The 23,071-nt window shown below is 41.3% G+C and overlaps 1 long non-coding RNA gene across 2 annotated transcripts in view; it reads left to right on the top strand.

Moving 5' to 3' along the window:
- The window catches only part of LOC307181683, a 93,229-nt gene that overhangs the window by 66,717 nt on the left and 3,441 nt on the right, over positions 1-23,071 (top strand). For both annotated transcript variants that reach the window (XR_013827005.1, XR_013827006.1), the window contains one exon: positions 12,405-12,509. This is a non-coding gene — a long non-coding RNA (uncharacterized lncRNA). The remainder of the gene's footprint in view (positions 1-12,404; positions 12,510-23,071) is intronic.

Below are 23,071 nucleotides of genomic sequence, written 5' to 3' on the forward strand. Positions count from 1 at the left end.
TCACCTGCATTCTTACCACCTGGCTGCAATAATTATTCACATTTTAGAATAAGCATTTGTGCATATACACATTTATATACACCACAGATTTTAAAATAATGGATCGTGATGTACATGTTATTTAGCATTTGGATTTTTTTTTTTAAATAAAAAAACTTGATAGAGTGTGGGGATCTTTCCATGTCAGTAAATACATAAAATCAATTTAAATTATTTTAATCAGTTTCCTATTTGTCTCTCTGCATTTAGATTGTTTCCCATTCCCACAGTTACAAACATTATAAAGTATATCCTCGTACAGATATTTTAAAAATTTGTTTAAAAAATTATAGAAGTAGTACACATTAAAAAATTCAAATATTGGGCTTCCCTGGTGGCACAGTGGTTGAGAGTCCGCCTGCCGATGCAGGGCACACGGGTTCGTGCCCCGGTCCGGGAGGATCCCACATGCCGCGGAGCGGCTGGGCCCGTGAGCCATGGCCGCTGAGCCTGCGCATCCGGAGCCTGTGCTCCGCAACGGGAGAGGCCACAACAGTGAGAGGCCCGCGTACCGCAAAAAAAAAAAAAAAATCAGTTGAGTTTCTATATGCTAATAAAAAAGTATCAGAAAGAAAAATTAAGAAAACAATCCCATTTACAATTGCATCAAAGAGAGCAAAATACCTAGGTATAAATTTGACCAATGATGTGAAAGACCTGCACAATGAAAACTGTAAGACACTAATAAACTGAAGAAGAAACAGACAGAAAAAAATGCTGTTATCTGGCATTGGAAGAATACTGTTAAAACGTTCATTCAGCCAAAGTACTGTACACATCCAATTCAATCTCTAACACAATTAAAATAGCATTTCTCACAGAAACCAAACTAACAATCCTATCATGTGTGTGGAACCAAAAAGGACCCCAAATAGCCAAAGCGATCCTTAGAAAGGACAGCACAGCTGGAGTCAACTCACTCCATGACTCCAAACTATACTATGAAGCTACAGGAACCAAAACAGTGTGGAACTGGCACAAAAACAGGCACATGCACCAGAGCAATATAACAGAGAACCCAGAAATAAACCCACACGTATGTGGTCAGTTAATTTATGACAAAGCTGCCAAGGACATACACTGGGGAAAGTCCCCTTAATAAATGATGCCAAGGAAACTAGATCCCACACACCAAAGAAAGACAATGGGAACTGTCTACACCGCACACAACACTTCCTGAAATCCACAATATTCCACATGGAGCCCTTCCTCTGCTGGCTCCTCTGAAAATGGACCCCCCTCAGCAGTCAGCCACATACAAGAAGCTTCTCCCCACTTTCTCTTCACCTTTTACTTCTGGTGGTGCCTCCCAGCCAGTCCTGAAGACAGTGGGCTCCTGTCTGCATGGGTGAGGCCCAGTGTTGTCCAGAAACTGAAGCTCCAGTGTGTCCTGAGGAGACCCACCTCCCATCAGTGTGGACTCGGCCAGGCATTGTCCCAAAGCCAAAGCCCTGGCGAATCCCAGATCCAGTTCAACCAAAGTTGTGATGCTTATTGGCCTTACGGAGTCCACATGTTATTGAGACACCGTAAGAAGATTACATTAGGAGCCACCATCTCTTGAATGCCATGGATGACCTGGCGTGCAGCCCTGAGGGTGGCGCTGCTGAGGCCATGGGCGGAGTTGGGGGCAGGGGTGGGGTCAGACATCTGGCTGCCCTCCTCTTTGGCTCCAGGACAGCTCACCGACTGCGGAGTTCCGGCCCTGTGGGGACCCGGGCTCCATTCCTGCTTCAGGTCAGTCCCCCTGTGCCAGGATACTTTTAATAGGTAGTGATGACACAGCTGGCTATCCACCTGGAGGATGTAAACTTCCTCTGTGTAAACAAGGACTTTGTGGCTCTAGAGAGACAGTTTCCTCTGTCTTGGTTATTTTGATTTCATTTGAGACTGGTGGAAATGAAACACAATTTTATTTTCTTTTAGCTTTTTATTTTAACATAACTTTTGATTTATAGTCAAGTTGTAAGGAATTCCCATATATCCTTCACCCAGATTCCCCATATGTTAACAATGTACCACATTTACTTTATCTTTTTCTCTCTTGACATATTTCTCTTAACATAAGTTTAATAATTTCTTAATATTTATACTACTAATATTATATATTAATATATACAATACTAACAGTACATATAATCTAATACAGCATAGTGAGCTTAGTACATTAAATAGCCTTTCATATTTCCTGTCCATATTTCTGTGGTCATCTTGAAAAAAATTTTAACATAACAGACCATACTTTGCAACTTGCTGATGTTCCCCTAAGATTTCTGAAATCTAGATCCACATCCTGGCTCTCTCTCTCTTTTCCCCTTACAGTTTAGTTGAGTGAACCGGTCATTTGTCCTATAACATGCCCACAGTCTCTGCTTACTCTTTGCATCCTTGTGGTGCTGTGCAGCCCATTCCTCTGCCCCTCTGTATTCCCTGAAGACTGGTTGTTTGATGTAGAGTCTTGATCAGATTCAAGTTTGATTTTCTTGTCAAGAATATTTCATACTGTTGTATTCTAATTCTTTCGTACTTTCTTTAGTAGCTGGGATACTTCCATAAGGAGAATATTCATCAACTATTTGGTTATGCTGTCTAGATTGTTTTTAACTTTTGCAGAAGGGAGTCAATGAATTATGGTACGTAGCTCAATAATTAAAAGTTGTTTTGGCTTTTTATGGCTTATGAAGAACCACATCCGAATACCAAGCAGGAGTTCATTGGCAGATGAGATTTACTGGAAGTGATTCACAAATATCATTAATAAACTATTATTATCTCCTTCACTTAGCTGTGCCTCATGACTTCACCTATTTAACTAAATCCAGTTCATGATTCTTGACATACTTTAAGGTATTCATTTAAAATGAGTAATGAAATAATTTAACAGTGAATCACCTTTACTTATGTATTTTTATATTGAATAGCAGGAAACCAACAGAGAAATTTGTCACTTTTGTTTGAGAACACAGTTAAATTTATTCTTATTTGACTCTTCCACCCTGGTTGATTAACCAGCTGTGTTTAATTTGAAAGCTTTTGAAATTAAGTTTATCAGCACAGGACAAGGCATTTTATAGTACAACATCTGGATTTAAAAGTGTTTTAAGTCCAAGGAGATTATTTTTACGGCTTTTCATTAGAGCTGACTCTCTATAGCTGAAAACTACATTTCCAAGACTGCAGCATAACTAGTATTCTGGATGAAATCTAGATTTTGTACATGCAGAATACAGAATCTGGAGCTGTGTTATGTGGGGAGAGTGGCAGGGCATGAGATAACCGTGTTCCAATATGGTTCCCGGCAGACAGTGTCCCTTTTCCTGCTCCAGCAGCTTCCTGCAGTAGAATTGGCAGTGCACCCCATCACAGCAGAGATAGTCTGGCTAAGCATTCCTGGAAGTCCTGCTTAGATCCTATTCTTCCATTCCTTCCAGTGACTTTGTAAACCACACACAAAAAAATCACTTTCTGTTTATACCAATTTGAATGATTTCTGTTATCTGCAACCTATTTCTCACTAATAATAAAGCTATTGATTTTTGTGTATATATATTTTTTGATTTTTGTATATTATCTTTGTACTGAGCCATCTTACTCAATTTATTTATTGCCTGAGATAATTTTCTGGAAGTTTCCAGTTAAAAATTGTACAGTTGTCATCTCCTCTTTGCTAATTTCATCCTGATTTCTCTTGAATATTTGCACCATATATTGTAGGCAATAGTGAACATTTTGCGGTTTTTCTAACTTTAATGGAAAGCTTCTAGTCTTTCCCAGCTGAAAATAATTCTGACTTTGGAGATTACAGATATGTAATGTTATGAAGGTATTCATCTTTTCCCATTTTATTAAGAACTTTCTAAGCTAAAAAAAATTAAGAATGTAAGTTGGTTTTTATAAAAAAATTTTTTCAACATCCATGGAAGTGATTAAAAGATGTTTCTCTTTTTTTCTATTTGTATGATGAACTATATTTATAGATTTCCTAATATCGAATTGTCTTGCATTCCTTGAAAAATCCCACTTGGTTATGGTATCTTATTTTTTTTAATGCTTTACTGGATTCTTATTGTGCCTATTTTGTGATTTTTGCACTGATACTCATAAGTGAGTAGTTTTCCTTTTTTTGTACTAGTTTTGCTGTTTTCCTATTGCTATAATGCTTGCTTTATGATAATAATTAGAAAAATTTCCTTATTTTCTGTGCTTAGTTCTGTGAAATTATCTGCATATGGCGATTTTTGGCAGGGAGTACGTAGAGGGCAACTCTGACGACTTTATTCTATTCTACTTCTGTACATTTAGATTTCCCATCTTTTCTGGGGTCAGTTTTGATCCATTTCATACAAGTTTTCCAATGTATTTGGCTATATGTGAGCAAAACCATATATATATTGGTTTTATATATATATATATATGTGAGCATATATATATATGTGAGCAAAACCATATATATATATTATGTCTTTATATATACATATATGTATATTTCTGCTGTATCTGGTTATTTCTTCCTTTCCTATTTGGTGTGTTTGTGCTTTCTCCTTTTAAAAAAAGTTAGGCTCACTAATAGTTAATCTGTTCAGTTGATTTTCAAAAATCAGTTCTTGTATTTGCTGTTTTTAGTTATAAAAATTTATTACTTTGTGCTTTTCTCTATATTAATTCCTTCCTCTTAATTTTTCTTCCTAATTTATTGTTTTGCATACTCAAGTCATTAATTTTTATTCTTTCTTGTTTATAAGCATTTTAGGCTATGAGTTTTTTCCTGAGCATTTATTTAGCTATATAATTCCATATGTGAGGTAATAATAATAATAGTGGTAAATAAATCAGCCTCTCATGAAAATAGTTTACAACTTTACATTAACACAGTCTTCTGAAAATAAACATTTTAAACACATATGGTTTCCTATAACAAATATTTTTAATTTCAATGTTACAAGACAACTATCTGTGGAAGTATTTTTTTAAAATTAATTAATTAATTTTTGGCTGTGTTGGGTGTTTGTTGCTATGCGCGGACTTTCTCTAGTTGCAGCGAGCGGGGGCTACCTTTTGTTGTGGTGCACGGGCTTCTCATTGCGGTGGCTTCTCTTGTTGCGGATCACGGGCTCTAGGCACGAGGGCTTCAGTAGCTGTGGCATGTGGGCTCAGTAGTTGTGGCTCTCGGGCTTTAGAACGTAGGCTCGGTAGTTGTGGCACATGGGCTTAGTTGCTTCGCGGCATGTGGGATCTCCCCGGACCAGGGCTTGAACCCATGTCCCCTGCATTGGCAGGTGGATTCTTAACCACTGTGCCACCAGGGAAGTCCGCATGGAAGTATTTTTTAAAAACTCTTTCAATAATGTGGGAATGCTCCTTCGTCTTTTTAGTTGACTGATTCAGACAAATGCTCAATTCTGTAAGCACAAGATCCAGGAAAAAAAAAATGTAGATTTCACTAAATTTTCGAGTAACTGATATGTAAATATTTTTACTGTCTTCTTATCTATCTAACAAGACTCAGTGGTTGGTTTATGACTCTCTCTTTTCTTTTTTTTTCACATCTTTATTGGAGTACAAATGCTTTACAATATTGTATTAGTTTCTGATGTATAACAAAGTGAATCAGCTATATGTATACATATATCCCCATATCCCCTCCCTCTTGAACCTCCCTCCCATCCTCCCTATCCCATCCCTCTACGTCATCACAAAGCACTGAGCTGATCTCACTGTGCTATGCAGCAGCTTCCCATTAGCCATCCATTTTACATTTGGTGGTGTATATACATTAATTCTACTCTCTCACTTCATCCCAGCTTCCCCTCCCACTCTGTGCCCTCAAGTCCTTTCTCTATGTCTGCGTCTTTATTCCTGTGCTGACACTAGGTTCATCAGTACTGCTTTATAAAATTCCATATATATGAGTTACATACGGTTTTTGTTTTTCTCTTTCTGACTTACTTCACTCTGTATGACAGATTCTAGGTCCATACACCTCACTGCAAATAACTCAGTTTCGTTCCTTTTTATGGCTGAGTAATATTCCATTGTATATATGTGCCACATCTTCTCTATCCATTCATCTATTGATGGACATTTAGGTTGCCTCCATGTCCTGGCTATTGTAAATGGTGCTGCAGTGAATACTGTGGTACATGTATCTTTTTGAATTATGGTTTTCTCAAGGTATATGCCCAGTAGTGGGATTGCTGGGTCTGGTCGTTCTATTTTTAGTTTTTTAAGGAACCTCCATACTGTTCTCCACAGTGGCTGTATCAATTTACATTCCCACCAACAGTGCAGGAGGGTTCCCTTTTCTCCACATCCTCTCCAGCATTTGTTGTTTGTAGATTTTTTGATGATGGCCATTCTGACCGGTGTGAGGTGATGCCTCATTGTGGTTTTGATTTGTATTTCTCTAATGATTAGTGATGTTGAGCATCTTTTCATGTATTTGTTGGCCATCTGTATGTCTTCTTTGGAGAAATGTCTATCTAGGTCTTCTTCCCATTTTTGGATTGGGTTGTTTGTTTTTTTGATATTGAGCTGCATGAGCTGCTTGTATATTTTGGAGATTAATCCTTTGTCAATTTCTTCATTTGCAAATATTTTCTCCCATTCTGAGGGTTGTCTTTTTGTCTTGTTTATGGTTTCCTTTGCTGTGCAAAAGCTTTGAAGTTTCATTAGGCCCCATTTGTTTATTTTTGTTTTTATTTCCCTTACTCTAGGAGGTGGGTCAAAAAGGACCTTTCTGTGACTTAAGTCATAGAGTGTTCTGCCTATGTTTTCCTCTAAGAGTTTTATAGTGTCTAGCCTTACATTTAGGTCTTTAATCCATTTTGAGTTTATTTTTGTGTATGGTGTTAGGGTGTGTTCTAATTTCATTCTTTTACATGTAGCTGTCCATTTTTCCCAGCACCACTTATTGAAGAGGCTGTCTTTTCTCCATTGTATATTCTTGCCTCCTTTGTCAAAGATAAGGTGACCATATGTGCGTGGGTTTATCTCTGGGCTTTCTATCCTGTTCCATTGATCTATATTTCTCTTTTTGTGCCAGTACCATACTGTCTTGATTACTGTAGCTTTGTAGTATAGTCTGAAGTCAGGGAGCCTGATTCCTCCAGCTGTTTTTCTTTCTTAAGATTGCTTTGGCTATTCGGAGTCTTTTGTGTTTCCATACAAATTGTAAAATTTCTTGTTCTAGTTCTGTGAAAAATGCCATTGGTAATTTGATAGGGATTACATTGAACCTGTAGATTGCTTTGGGTAGTAGAGTCATTTTCACAATATTGATTCTTCCAATCCAGGAGCATGGTTTATCTCTCCATCTGTTCATGTTACCTCTGATTTCTTTCATCAGTGTTTTATAGTTTTCTGAGTACAGGTCTTTTGCCTTCTTAGGTAGATTTATTCCTAGGTATTTTATTCTTTTTGTTGTGATGGTAAATGGGATTGTTTCTTTAATTTCTCTTTCTGATCTTTCATTGTTAGTGTATAGGAATGCAAGAGATTTCTGTGCATTCGTTTTGTATCCTGCAACCTTACCAAATTCATTGATTAGTTCTAGCAGTTTTCTGGTGACATCTTTAGGATTTTCTATGTATAGAATCATGTCACTGGCAAACAATGACTGTTTTACTTCTTCTTTTCCAATTTGTATTCCTTTTATTTCTTTTTCTTCTCTGATTGCTTTGGCTAGGACTTCCAATACTATGTGGAATAATAGTGGCAAGAGTGGATATCCTTGTCCTGTTCCTGATCTTAGAGGAAATGCCTTCAGTTTTTCACCATTGAGAATGATGTTTGCTGTGGGTTTGTCATATATGGCTTATTATGTTGAGATAGGTTCCGTCCATGCCTACTTTCTGGAGAGTTTTTATCATAAATGGGTGTTGAATTTTGTCAAAAGCTTTTTCTGCATCTATTGAGATGATCATATGGTTTTTATTCTTTTTTCTTAAAGCCTCTTTATCAGTGTTCTCCCTTTCCTTCAAGGCAGTTTGTTACATTGTTAACTAAGGCTTATAGCTTTTGTCTTCTGTTATAATTTTTAACCAAGATCAAATTAGTGAATATCAAACTTATATATTTCTGATTTCAATGTTATTATTTTATGAATGAATTATTTTAATATTTCACCTTGACTATAGTCATTAATTAGGTTTCTTGTGAATATTTGAAACTTTTTCCTGTCTTTAGAAATGTCATCTATCCATAGAAGCATAGATGCTCACTAAGAGTTAAAAATTTGCATCAGATGGTGGGTTTGGGGTGCTCATTGTACTATTTTTTTTATGCTTTCCTGTGTATTTGAACATTTTCATAATAAGAAGCTGGAAAAAATCAGATCTATTTATATAATTATAATAGACATCTAAGAATGCTTCAGAAATGATCAAAGAAGAGAGGGAGCTGGCCATTGGAAGGGACACAGTGGCTGTTTGAATTATAAGCAGACAGTTGTTACCCTCTGTTGTTTTTCCTCATGGAGAGTGGAAATGCTCTGGTGTGACAGGAAATATTTAGATTGGGTAGTAGAGGGAATGGCCTTCTGTAGGAGACCATGCAGCTGCTTCCCCTTGCTTGTCTTTAAGAACTCCATAGATACTCTCTGTGTCACATGGTGGAGGTGAGGCGGCTATCCCTTTGGTTGGAGAGAGAAGACAGTTGAATCGTTTCTCAAACAGACCCAGGGGCAACTGCAACTCACATAACTGTATAGGGTTAGCCAGGACGGTGTCCAGTGCCCTGAAAACAGCAAGGGTATAGATCAGGTTCTGCCTACAGTAGCCCTGCTGAGTTCCACAGATTCCCTCTGTGGATTAGCCTCTGCCTTGTATCTCACCCAGAGCAGTTCCGTCAGAACTCTGAGTACAAGCCAGGGAGGGGCCCTGGAGTTCACAGAGCCCAGCTCTTCACTCTTCTGGGAATGAAGAGTTCATACCAACCAGGCACTTAACAAAAGTATGGGATTTTCCAAGAGAAACAATCCTTATGACATTGGTCAGGCAAATTTCCCTGACAGTAAAAAGTCATTCACAGGACTTCCCTGGCGGTCCAGTGGTGAAGACTCCGTGCTTCCACTGCAGGGGTCACGGTTTCGACCCTTGGTCGGGGAACTAAGATCCCGCGTGCTGTGAGGCACAGCCAAAAAGAAAAGCAAAGTGTCATTCACCCAAAAGATAGTTGGTGCCCACTATATCCAGAGCCATACTGAGACTATTTGGGCTACAGGATCGTTTCCAGAGTGCCATGTATTGTAACATCTAGGGGGACGGGTTCTGGATTCTGACCTGGTTTTAAATCCGGACTCTTCCATTAACTAGCTATGTAACTTTGGAAGCAAGTGCCTGTTGGTCTCTGTGCCTCAGTCCCCTCCTCGGTGGAGTGGGTTTCAGGATTGCAGCACCTAGCTCATAGGGTCTGCTTGGAGGATTCGGGATAACATGTTTGAAACACACGTAATAAATGTTCAGTAAATGTTCACTATTGTTATGTAGCCTGGTTGTGTTGCATCCTCTTTGACAAACCCCACGCTCTTCATTTTCCAACCACTCAGCTACCTTAAACAGACCCCAAGTTACCTCAGGGCTGAGAAGCAGCTACTCTTGGATTTTCCTGGTTACCCAGCTGGAGGGGGTTTCCAGGCTCTCAGGCGCTTCTTGCCTTTCTAGCTTCATCAGAACCATTACATTCTCAGCTGAGAGGACTCTGACCCTTGCTATTGGGTTCTGTGGGTGAGGGAGCAAGAGAACCACGCTGTGGCGATGGCCTTGGGATCTGTCCTCCTGTCCTTTCCTTTTGAGCTGTAGGTGTAACTGTGGGTGATGAGATTTTTTTAGCTCCACCATGGGCAGCCCCAGGGGTCCTGCTGTATTCACCTTCATCTACATTGAGGAATAACATCCCTACCAAGGCCTGGGTGTAAGTCATTTTTGGGGAGACTTTGTGACTCCACGTGCATCTAGTACACAGATGTGTTCGGATGGTTTCCCAGTTTCTGTGGAATTTTGAAACTTGGAGACCCAAGTATGGATTCACTGAGGGAAACTTTCCCCTCTCTGGAGTGAAGTTGTGGAGCTTCTCTGGAGACGCATTACAACATTGTGATAATAAGGCCCCAGCCACCTCAAATCCCTTGGCTGTTGATTGCTCTAACTTTGAAGCTGGAAGTTTGCCCTTTTATCCCCCAGTTGCAGAGCACAGCAACTCTGGGAAAGTTTAGTGAGTCTGGTTGAGGGAGTGAGGGAAGAATGGCAGGCAAGGCCCTTCCAAGGGCTGGATCAGTGGGGTTATGACCATGGGCATTGTGTGGCTGTGATGGGTGGGAGTGGTCCACGTCCAGGAGCTACAGGATGATTCCTCCTGTGTCCCTTTCCTAGGAGTCTGTGTCTGCCCCTCCACCTCTTCATCCACTGTGTCCACTGAGCTTGCCCACCCAGAGTGGCCTTCTCAAAACCTGGGCCCATCTCAAGGCATGGGCCTCCACACCTACAGCCTCTCTCTGCTCAATGTCACCTCTTTAGATGGGCTTTTCCTGTCCATCATGTGTAAAACAGAGTCCCTTCTTATCCTTCCCTGTCCCCTTACTATGCTTATTTACTTTTATTCATAACACTACCTGACATTTTATTTACATATTTATATTTGTCTGTCTTCCCTACTAGAAGGAAAGGGCAGAGACTGGTGTGTTCATTGCTGTGTACTCTATACTTAGAACAGGCTTGGCACAGAAGAGGTGCTGAATAAGCATTTTTAAATGAAAACAAGAAAGCAAAACACCTCTTTCCCAGAGGAGTCTTTGCACAGAGGAGAGTAGCTGTGGGATCTGGGCAGAAGAGGAGCTGTGCATTTCTTGCAGCATTTTTCAGGGGTTTTGGGTGTGAGATGCAGGAGTACCTTTTGAGAAGGGGATGTGAGGCATGAGAAAACCAAGGGTGAATCATTTAGAACAATTCTCATCCTCTTGGGATGATTGGTCTCTCTCTGAGAATGATACCAGTTGACTCGAGATGTCTTCAGCACCTTTGATTACTCCACTGAGGTGAGCGTAATATGTTCTCATCCTTGGACCTCAGGAATGGGACCTAAAGTAATTTGAAGTATGGAGGATGAATACTCAAGAATATAGGCTTGCTTCCAGCCAGACAGGACCATTCCTTGTTTAAAGCACAGTTACCCTTGGTCTTCCTGCTTTTTCTCCTGCCATTTCTCCTAACAGGAGTGCTCTTCTGCTGCTCCCCCTTTCCAACTGCTACCTCCTCTTCTAGATCAGGTTCAGATTCTTCTTTTGTGAAGCCTTCCCAGCCATCATGGGGAAGAGCAACCTTTCCTTCCTCTAAACGCCTTTAAGTCTTACTGTTCATGCTTTCATGACATTTGGCCATAAATGATTTGGGGGCAACTCAAGTACTAACTAACTAACTAACCAACTAACTAACTCTGAAGTCTTTGGCTTCTCTAGTCTCCAAAGGTCATCCTTCCCTTCAGTGTTTAAAATCACAAAAGTCCAAGCTCGGATCCTGATCCACCACTGAAAGTTCAGCTGTAGACTGGTTCCCCACCCATGTAATTCCCAGAGGATGCTTACATTTTCTGCCTAGCCCTGCTGGTTCTGGAGTTCTGTGGGACCTCTGGCCATCTTGTGACCAGCTTCTCCAACTGCTACTGCTTTCCCCATACCTCCTCACCCCAAGTACAGACGAAGACCCCTGTATTATCTGTCCAAGCACATCACAGACCAGCACGTACTGAAGCTTTGGGATAATAGGAAGGACTTCTAGTATAGGAAAGAGGGAGGAAAACCCCATAAAACGAGATACAGGAAATTATTATTCTTGGAGCCCACCAGCCATATATACCTAGACAGGGTTTTTGGTTTTTTTTTCTTTTACACTTTCCTCATCCCTCATTCTGCTGCCACATGGCCACAAAACCTACCTTCTGCCATGTAGTACCCTTGCCTATATCTCTCTCTGCTCCTTTCATCCCTGGGTGCAGGACCCTGATCTTTGAGACCCAGCAAGAAGGGAAAACCCCATTTTAGCCCCAGGCTCACTTCTCAGGACACATCTTTTTCTGCAGAGATGGATCTCACTCCATAATGCAAGCCATTTCAATGTCATGAAAGAGAGCAGTGTACCTCTCTCTGTCTTAACCATTGAAGACACTATTTTGGCTTTGCTGCCATAAAGCCATTGGAATGTTTTCCCAAACAAACATAGTCTGTTCCCCAAATTGCATCTGAAAATTGCTGATAAGTTTAAAATAACTTATTCTGGCTTTTAGACATTACATTTTCAAAAATTGGGGGGTTCAATCACATTAGAACACTTCATCACACATATTTTTTTTCTTTAAATATGTTTTCTATCTTACAGAAATCAGCAGAATGGTAAAGCATCTAGGAGGAGATTGGTGGTGCCGTCTAAGGGAAGACCAGGGGAGTCTGTCCCTCCCTTCTGAAGCTCCGAGAGTGTCTGGAGGTGGGTGTGTTGTGTTTCAAGAGAGTCACACTAACAAAAATGTACTTAGAAGTGATGAGCATTTCAGAATGACATTTGGTTAATTTGCATGAGAGATAGGACTGCTAACCAGAAATGCTCTGCCCAGTCTATTCCCTCCCTCAGCCCTATTCCTCCCAGTCAGAACCACTCCCTGAGATCTCACTGACCCTTTGTAAAAGAAAAGTGTGTTCTTCCATCTCAGTCAGTGGATGTCTAGCATGGAGAAGTCTTGGGAAGCAAGCAGTACCTCAGAAAGAGTTAAAAATTCCTCCCTAGTCATTCTGCCTGTCAGGGAGTAGGCAGGGGCCTGCTCACTGGATGAGCCCAGAGTCATCCAAAAGAGCAGGGGCGGCCGGCCACTCCCTGGGTAAACTCATCCTTCCTGGGACAGAGCCCCTGGGAACTGAGATAATGGCAATCATGAGGTGTGCTCCCCTCCTCCACCGCTAGGGGTCTGCCATGAGCTGGCGAGGAAGGCAAGTCATGGACACAGTAAAAGGTGAGAGACACCGGGAGGTACTCTAAGTGGTTGATTACTTACAAAGAACCTAGAAATGAGGGAAATGGATGGTTCCAATCAGTGGTTCTTAACGTTTTTGAGTCACAAAGTCATATGAGAATTTGACTCTTCCCATCCTCACCCTAATCTACATAGACACACCATTTCACATATATTTCAAGGGTTTTCCCAGAATACCCTGGAGTTCATCTGTGGACCTTCTGCTCAAAACCGTAAACCCCTGGAGGGCAAGGACTGGGCTTGTTCGCTGATGTGTGTCCAGTGCCTACCTGAAGTGTCCAAGATGAAGGAAGTGTCAGTAAATGTTGAGAGCTAAAAGGCAAAAGCAAACCTGCGCTTGCCTAGCAGAAGCCAGGCCAGGGTGTGCAAACACCAGTGGCATCAGTGCCATGAGGGGCTTTGATGGTGACATCCCTGTCACTATTCTTCTTGACATTTAAAGCCAGGGCTGCTGAACTGTGAACTCTTCACTCTTCTGACCCTCTGGTCCTGACCTAGTGTGGTGACCTGAGACATGTACGGTCAATGATGGTCTGGAGAAGAGATAAGTGACATTTTGAGGATTCTCACACTGCTACCTGGTTTTTGCAATGGTTTTGATATCAGTTTATTCTAAAGGCTTCTTTGAAGTCATCATTCAGCTGCATTTACTGAGCATCTCGGGGTCTACTGTGTTTCAGGAGGGTGCTTGATAAATGCTGAGGACTGAATCACCATAACACCTGGTCTGGGTCACTTCAAAGTCCTCTGCTACTGCCAGCGAGGGAACAAGAGGAGCCACTGTAACCACTACCACTTTCAGAAACTCCTACATCACTGGTCTGCTATGAGCCATGCTGAACACAGTCAAGTTGCTCATAGAACCTACTCCTAGGCCAGTTAAGTTCAGAAAGGGATGGGGCTCCATAGTAAAGAGAACTGAGCCCCAAAATATCAGAAGCTTTAATGAAAAAGGTCTGTCAATTCAGAAGCCCCAAAACTCACAGATTCTTCCAAAGAACTGCCAGAATGGAAGACACACAGTGCACCAAAGATTTGGTGCTGAGCATAGCCCACCAGTTCACACACTTTCTTCCCTGTGTTAAGCTCCCTGTTAGGGATTCCATAGTCCTTTCCTGAAACTTATCCTCAGGCTGGGGCCACTGTCAGATCTATTTTTATGTCCTTAAATCTACAAGAAGATTAGAGTTTCAGTCCCTTTGAACCCCTGGGAGAGTCCTCACTTTATATGCAAATTGGTATATGCAAATAGATATGAGGGAGCACTTCTTACCTCTGCTGCAGCATTCAAGGCACTAATTAACATAAGTGGATGCTCTGGGGTGTGACCTTAGGAAGCATGTCAATGGTGCCAGGTGGAGGATGGATGTTATCTGCTCTTCCCAGATGTACTGGAACCCCAACTCGTGCCCAGCCAAGATATGCTGCTGGTCTAGCTTAGTAACAGACATTTTGCCTTATTTCTGTAAATGACTAATGACTTTCTCTTCATTCTTGTTCTTCATAACCTCTCCATATATTTGGCACTGTTGACGCTCTTGCCATCTTGGATTTCTCCTCCCCTGCTTCTTAACCCTGCACGGTTCTGTTTCTGTTGGTTTGCTTTCTGACTATTCCTCTTGTTCCCCATGGTGATTTAACCAAGGGCTTTCCCCGAAGCTCCACCCTTTTTTCCTTCTCTACATAAACTTCTCCAGCGTGTACGGTTTCATATCCACTTGCTTGCTTGCTCACTCACTCACTGAGCCTCTCTCACGTCCCTTATGTGGTACTAGGCTTAGAGAACACCAAGATGAATAAAATCTAATTTCTGCCTTCAGGGAGTCATATAATTGATAAGTGGTAACTTGACCCAGTGCCTGGCTCCTTCTACTCACATTCCAGTGCTCATTGCCCTCTGTCTCAAGACTGTAAGTTATTTATGCATGCTCAGTCTTAATCTCACATGACTCCTTTGCCTGTAACTCCAGCTTTCATTGATTTTCTTCAACAAACTGCTCTAGTCAGGAGAGCTGTTTGTTTTTTTTTTTAATTGAAGTATATTTGATTTACAATGTTGTGTTAATTTCTGCTGTACAGCAAAGTGATTCAGTTATAGACATTATTTTTTATATTCCTTTCCATTATGGTTTATCGCAGGATGTTGAATATAGTTCCCTGTGCTATACAGTAAGACCTTGTTGTTTGTCCATTTTTTAAAATGTATGTATCTATTTATTTATCTATCTATTTATTTTTTGTGGCTGTATCGGGTCTTAGTTGGGCATGTGGGATCTTTTGTTGTGGCGTGACGGCTTTTCATTGTGGCATGCGGGCTTCTCTCTAGTTGTGGCACTCAGGCTCCAGAGCATGTGGGCTCTGTAGTTGGGGTGCGCAGGCTTAGTTGCCCCGCAGCATGTGGGATCTTAGTTCCCCAACCAGGGCTCGAACCCACGTCCCCTGTATTAGAAGGCAGATTCTTAACCACTGGACCCCCAGGGAAGTCCCTCCATTTTATATATACTAGTTTGCACCTGTTAACCCCAAACTCGCAATCCATCCGACCCCCACCCCACCTCCCCCTTGGCAACCACAGATCTGTTCTCTACATCTGTGAGTCTGTTTCTGTTTCATAGATAAGTTCATTTGTGTCATATTTTAGATTCTATATATAAGTGATGTCATATGGTATTTGTCTTTCTCTTTCTGACTTACTTCACTTAGTATCATAATATTAGGTCCAATCATGTTGCTACAAATGGCATTATTTTGTTCTTTTTTATGGCTGAGTAGTATTCCATTGTATATCTTTTTTACCCATTTATCTGTTGATGGACATTTAGGTTGATTCCATGTCTTGGCTATTGTGAATAGTGCTGCTATGAACGTAGGGGTGCATGTATTTATTTATTTATTTATTTGGCTGTGCTGGGTCTTAGTTGCGGCACGCGGCTCTTCATTGTGTTTTGTGGGATCTTTAGTTGTGGCATGCGGGATATTTAGTTGCAACATTTGAACTGTTAGTTGCGGCATGTGGGATCTAGTTCCCTGACCAGGGATTGAACCCAGGCCCCCTGCATTGGGAGCATGGAGTCTTAGCCACTGGACCACCAGGGAAATCCCGCATGTACCTTTTAGAATTACAGTTTTGTCTGGATATCTACCCAGGAGTGGGATTGCTGGATCATATGGCAACTCTATTTTTAGTTTTCTGAGGAACCTCCATACTGTTTTCCATAGTAGCTGCACCAACTTACATTCCCACCAATGGTGTATGAGGGTTCCCTTTTAGGAGAGCTGGATTTTATTCCTTCAACAGTTTTATTACCTTGGGTAACTCATTTGACCTGTATTGGATTTAATATCTCTATCTGTGGAATGAGAAGGTTGTAGCACTGGGATTCTTTCATCTCCAAAATTCTATGATCATTTACAATTGGAGGGAGGTAGTGGCTAATACAAAACAGCAATTATATAGTGAAGCTAACGCTTTTTAAAAAAAACTTATGAGCAGCATCCTCATGGGGATTGCTAGCACATCATAAAATTGTTTGCTGGGTCTGGAAAATATTTGTCCTTGTCACTTATTATAATTAGCCAGTCGCCAGAGCTATTAACGTGTTCAGGTAAGAGGAAGGCAGGCATGGGAGTGGCTGAAGTTAAAGCAGGATTAGGTGGCCGCCTTAAACTTTCTGGAAGGATTGTCCTCATATAGGTACTGTTCTGAGATCATTGATCTTTATAGTAAGTTTGTGCCTTTATCCGTAAACTTATACATGTTATTCATGTTAAATAAATTTCTATAGAGTAAGAGTTCTGCTTCAGATCTTAAAAAAAAACTTCCTGATTAGAAAAATGATATTATTTCCTTAGTCATTGATACTTTGAATTAAAAAAAACAGATCCATTCAAGCTAGTTGACTCAAGGGGTATGTGTACATATGTGAAAGGATGAACTATTAAATGGCAATGAAAATGGATCACACGCAGCACAGTTGAACCTCCCAAATGTAAGATTGAGCAAAAGATGCCAGACACAAAACAACACATACTATATGGATCCATTTATATGAATTTCAAAAACAGGCAAAACTAACCCATGATGTTAGAAATCAGGATAAAGGTTACCTTTGGGATGGAGGAAAGGAGTTAGAGAGGGACTTCTGGGGCACTATCTCATGACCTAGGTGGTGGTTACACCGGTGTGTTCACTTTATGATAATTCATTGAGCTTGTGAGTTGTGTGCTTGTCTGTGTATGTGTTATATTTAAATTTAAAAAGTTAGGACTTCTTGGTGGCACAGTGGTTAAGAATCCACCTGCCGATGCAGGGGACATGAGTTTGATCCCTGGTCCGGAAAGGTCCCAAATGCTGCAGAGCAACTAAGCCCGTGCGCCACAGCTACTGAGCCTGCGCTCTAGGTCCCGCGAGCCACAACTACTGAGCCCACGTGCTGCAGCTACTGAAGCACACGCCCCTAGAGCTTGTGCTCCGCAACAAGAGAAGCCACTGCAGTGAGAAGCCTGCGCACCGCAACAAAGAGTAGCCCCCGCTTGCTGCAACCAGAGAAAGGCCACGTGCAGCAACAAAGACCCAATGCAGCAAAAAATAAATTAAATTAAAAAAAAAAAAAAGCAGAAACAAATTCCTACAAATTTCCAAGTTCCCACTGGGAACCTTTAGCCAAGTACTTCCATTCTCAGCCCACAGAAGTCACTTCCTTCTTCTAGGCCTCCTCATCCTCTGTGTGGTTGGTACACTTGTCTGCCTGTCTTCCCCAAGAGACAGCAAATGCCAGTGAGGGCAGAAAACTCGGTATTGTTAATTTTGGGTCCCCTACCCTCTTTCTCCTAGGAACCTACATTAGTGTGACAAAACAAAATTATTTTTAAGGCAGGACAAGAAAATTTTAACCATCACCATTTTCTCTGCCATTTGACCCACTCCTCCCTCCTCTTTAGTGTGCATTGTGCATCTGCATTATACATTAACTAGATCCCCTTAGAAGACACAGGAATGATGCCGAAAACTCAGCTTCTCTGTACACCAGTGCCAAATTGAATTGAAACTGGAGGGAAGGAGGCAGGGCACAACCTTTGTAAGAATGACATAGCCCGAGGACATGACATAAACTGAGTAGAACCAAATGGATCCAAGATGGCGGGCAAGTCAACTTTTTCCACTAGACGTTGAGCCTCAGTATCAGCAAGCTCACATCAGCAAGCTAAATGACACACCCACAGGCATCATGACAGTTCCAAGACCGACCATAAGGATCAAAAAGTGGGCGGTGGGCTTCCCTGGTGGCGCAGTGGTTGAGAATCTGCCTGCCAATGCAGGGGGCACGGGTTCAAACCCTGGTCTGGGAATATCCCACATGCCGCGGAGCAACTAGCCCCGTGAGCCACAACTACTGAGCCTGCGCGTCTGGAGCCTGTGCTCCGCAACAGGAGAGGCAGCGACAGTGAGAGGCCCGCGCACTGCAATGAAGAGTGGACCCCGCTCGCCGCAACTAGAGAAAGCCTTCGCACAGAAATGAAGACCCAACACAGCCATAAATAAAATTTTCTAAAAAAGCAAAATTCCTTAAAAAAAAAAAATTGGGCGGTGGCCCAATTCCTGGAAATCCCCACCCCTTCCTAAAATAGCTGGAATATTCCTCCCACTCATTAGCCTATGAAATTACCCACCCCTATAAAAACTGACAACCCCATACCTGGTGCCTTTCTCACCTTCTGAGGTGGCCCACACTCTGTCTGTGGAGTGTGTTTCTCTCTAAATAAATCCACTTCTTACCTATCACTTTGTCTCTCACTGAATTCTTTCTGTGATGAGACATCAAGAACCTGAGCTTCATTAAGTCCTGAAACCAGGTGTGTGATCTCAGTTGGAAGACTGTGGGTTTTGGCCGGGTTTGAGTCCTGGCCGAGTGGGTTGCAGTCCCAATCTGAGGTGCACAGTTTCAATTCCACTTCAAAGACATGGTTCCCAGTTCCTTAAGAAAGACTTGCTGGGTCACAAAGCTGGCCAGAGTCTGATTTAAATTTTTAAGGCTAAAGATGTATATATTGATACCTTTAATATTTATATACCTATACATACTTTAATATTTATATGCATTTCAAAGAACAAATGTAGAACTCACAAGTTTTCTAAAGTAGATGTCTAAGAAAAGGGAGAGGAGAGACAGCTTTTCCCTTTTAAGCCTTGTTGACGAAAAATTAATCAGTCGATCTAAGAAAGAAATGCAAAATTTTATGGGAGCCAAATTTGAAGATTATAACTTGGGAAGAGCATCTCAGAAAGCTGTGAGAACTGTTCTCCCCATTAGAAGTCAAGGCACAGTTATATAATTTTTTTGAGACAGAAGACTGCACATCAAATAATGTATTATTGACAGTTTACATGATCCAGATCTAAACGTCATCATGGTGGGTAATGTGACCCCTTACAAGATCAAGAAGTCATGCTATCTTTGTAGGAGTTGTCGTGTTGATGCTGGGAGAATGTTGCTCTTTATGGTTAAGCAGGTATTCCTGCCAATGGGGAAGGTCTGGTGATGCATAATGCAGACACACAGTGCACAGTGCGGGAAGAGAGGAAGCCAAAGGGCAGAGAAGAAATTTTATGTTTAAATTTTTTGTCTTGCCATAAAATATGAATTTTATTTCACAGTGAATTTTATTTCACTTTACTTGTATTTGCCCTTATACAGCCCACTGGGAGCCCATTCCTGCAATGCTGTTTGCTTCTACAAGCTTTTTCAGCTACAGGTAAATGTCTGTGCTGGACCAGGTACAAATCAAAGTGAGCACACCTGACTCCTGTCTGATGGAGCTCACCCACACAACTGACAGATGAACATAAATCAAAGTGAGGATTACCTTTGGCAGGAGAGTTTTTTTGTTTCTAATCCTTAATTTTTAACTATGAAAATACACAGTAATTGTAAAATTTCCTCCAGTACAGAAGTGTATAAAATAAACCATGAGAGTTTTACCAGCCAGTTCTACTCTCCAGCAGCAAACGTTGTTAATTAAGTAATTTATGCTTATAGAACATATGCATATTTATTCACACACTTAACTTTTATTGTACAAAAATGGGATGGTGTTATATGAATTGTATGCAATTTGATATTTTAAAATATCATTCCTTGCCAATACCTATAAAACTATATAATTTATTTTTAGGTGTCACTTTTATAAACAATGGGTACTGAGATTTCTAGTATTTTGTCAATGGTGCTAAAAGTTATTGGCATAAATTCCTACTCTTAGTACTCATGGCTTATAGCGTTTGTCATTTTAAATTTCAGTAGATTATTTTGGTAGAGTCTACCAAATTGTCTACAAAATTTGTGGTAACAATTTCCTCACCCACAAACATTGTACGAAAATGTCCATCTTCCTCACCATTGGCATTATGAGATATTGTCAGTCTTAAAAATTTTTTTGTCCTTCTGCATGTAAAAAATTTACAAGTTCCTTTCCCATTCTGGTCTTCTCTAATGCAGCACGTCCCAGACTTTAGGATTTTATTAAAATTAATTAATGATAGGGGAAAATCCCTTGAAATTGATGTGTTTGGCAAGCAAGAAATGACCTTCCCTTCCACCCCAATCTTAGAATGTCAGTATCTTTTCATTAAAGAACATAGCTTAATCTTGGTAGGGTTAGGGCTTCCCTGGTGGCGCAGTGGTTAAGAATCTGCTTGCCAATGCAGGGGACATAGGTTTGAGCCCTGGTCTGGGAAGATCCCACATGCCACGGAGCAACTAAGCCCGTGCACCACAACTACTGAGCCTGCACTCTAGAGCCCACGAGCCACAACTACTGAAGCCCATGCGCCTAGAGCCTGTGCTCCGCAACAAGAGAAGCCACTGCAATGAGAAGCCCGCGCACTGCAACGAAGAGTAGCCCCCGCTCTCCACAACTAGAGAAAGCCCGTGCACAGCAACAAAGACCCAATGCAACCAAAAAAAAAAAAAAAAAATCTTGGTAGGGTTATAAAGGACATAATTTCAGAATTTAAAAATATTGAAAAAAAATTATTTCATCGTAGACCAGAAACCCTTTGTCATGGACCAGCTCTAGTCTGCAGACCCGTGTAGGAAACCACTGATGTAATACATGTTTAAGCAGCTTTATTTGGACACTTTTCTCTTTCCTTGAAAATTTTGGGACGTACATAATGTCCATTTTTTTAGTTACCTTATAATTTATCAGAGGTCCATAAATCTTTTGTCTTAAGTCACAAGCCCTCCTCCAAACTCTGTCCTTGACACTACATCAGTTGTCAGGTGTCAGCCTTGTGCTCTTTCTTTTCCAAAGTCAGACACTTTGCACTGAGGAGACGAAAATATTGTCTGCAACCACACGTCCTTCAGAGTCCTCTTTGTCCCAGGTTTCTTCTGGTTGTATAATTTGTTCTCACATGTATCGACTAAAGGTTGCCTATAACAAACTCTGCATCAGGCCTCAGAACACACTGGAGGAAGGAGCATCATTAGCAAGGTCAGGTTTGCAGAGGGCTCCTCCTACCCCATTAAGAGTCACCAACCAGGAGAATGTGGTCTTGTCTTCCTGGGTTGGGGGAAGCCTCTGTGCATCTGTTGGCATCAATGAATCCTTAGTATTCTGTCTAGGAATTCATTATTCTCGCAGGTGCCAAGCTGAGATTGTCTTTCCTCCTCAACCCTAGTGAAGAGTGATGTTTAGTAGGATAAAGGCAAAGGCTTTTCTAGTATAATAATGCTGAGCTTACGCTATGAAAAACAGTCAACATGAGCAAGTGAAGAAATGGTTCATCTTGAGCTATTTCACCTGGATGGGGTTGGCACGGACCCTCAAAATCTCAAGCATCTCACTTGCTTTCTCCAGATAGACCAGGACCCTGGGGGAGGGGGTGGAGATCAGAGAAAAAGGACCCTCCAGACCCCATCTAAGAAGGACTTGGTGTGAACTGACAGGTCACATGATGAGAAAAGTGATGTTTTGCACCATTCATTGGACACTTATCAGCCAATAGGATTATTTTCTATCTGCTCACAAACTACCTGCAGCTGTGAGATTTCAGCGTGACATGCCAGAGTGGACAGAGGTATTCATCAACATTTCACCACCCTTTTGGGAATGAAACCAGACTGCATTTTTAGCACACGTATTTCAGTGTCTATCTCCCAAAGAGGAAGTTATATTTAGCATTTCCTGCTAGCCACTGAACAGTGCAAGACCTCTGGGTCTGGAGGTAGTCACAGCCCTTTATGTCTATCTGTGGAATCCCTCCTTGTAAACTGCTAGGGCTTTGAGGAGCCCGAGTTTATAGCATGAACTCTTACCATAAATCCTTAGAACCCACCAGGAAAGGTGCTGATTGGGTAGTATGTTCATAGTGACTTCTTAGTCCCAGCCCTGGGAACATTAGGAATGCCCCAGTCAGATGGAGTGTGTGTGTGTGTGTGTGTGTGTGTGCACATGCTTGCATGCATCCGTGTGTTTGGGCATGGTAGTGTAAATGGGGCACTCTGGGTGACCTTCTTCAGACTTTTTAAAAAAAAATTTTATTGGAGTATAGTTGATTTACAATGTTGTGTTAGTTTCTGCTGTACAGCAATGTGACTCAGTTATACATATACATATATCCACTCTTCTTTAGATTCTTTTCCCATATAGGTCATTACAGAGTACTGAGTAGAGTTCCCTGTGCTATACAGTAGGTCCTTATTAGTTATCTATTTTATATATAGTAGTGTGTATATGTCAATCCCAATCTCCCAATTTATCCCTCTTCCTTTCCCCCCGGTAACCGTAAGTTTGTTCTCTACATCTGTAACTCTACTCCTGTTTTGTAAATAACTTCATTTGTACCCTTAGACTCTTCTTGTACCTACTCCTGAGGAATGTGTTTGCATTGCGTTGGGTTTGGGAAAATCAGATCAGCATGTTATGCAGCCTCCCAAAGAGAGGAGCGAACAGGAGATGAACTTTCAGGGCCATAGGCCCTACTTTTCCACATGGATCTTCTGGGTCAAGGGTCAGA

This window comes from Stenella coeruleoalba, assembly GCF_951394435.1.
Source record: "Stenella coeruleoalba genome assembly, chromosome: 2".
Classification (NCBI taxonomy): domain Eukaryota; kingdom Metazoa; phylum Chordata; class Mammalia; order Artiodactyla; family Delphinidae; genus Stenella; species Stenella coeruleoalba.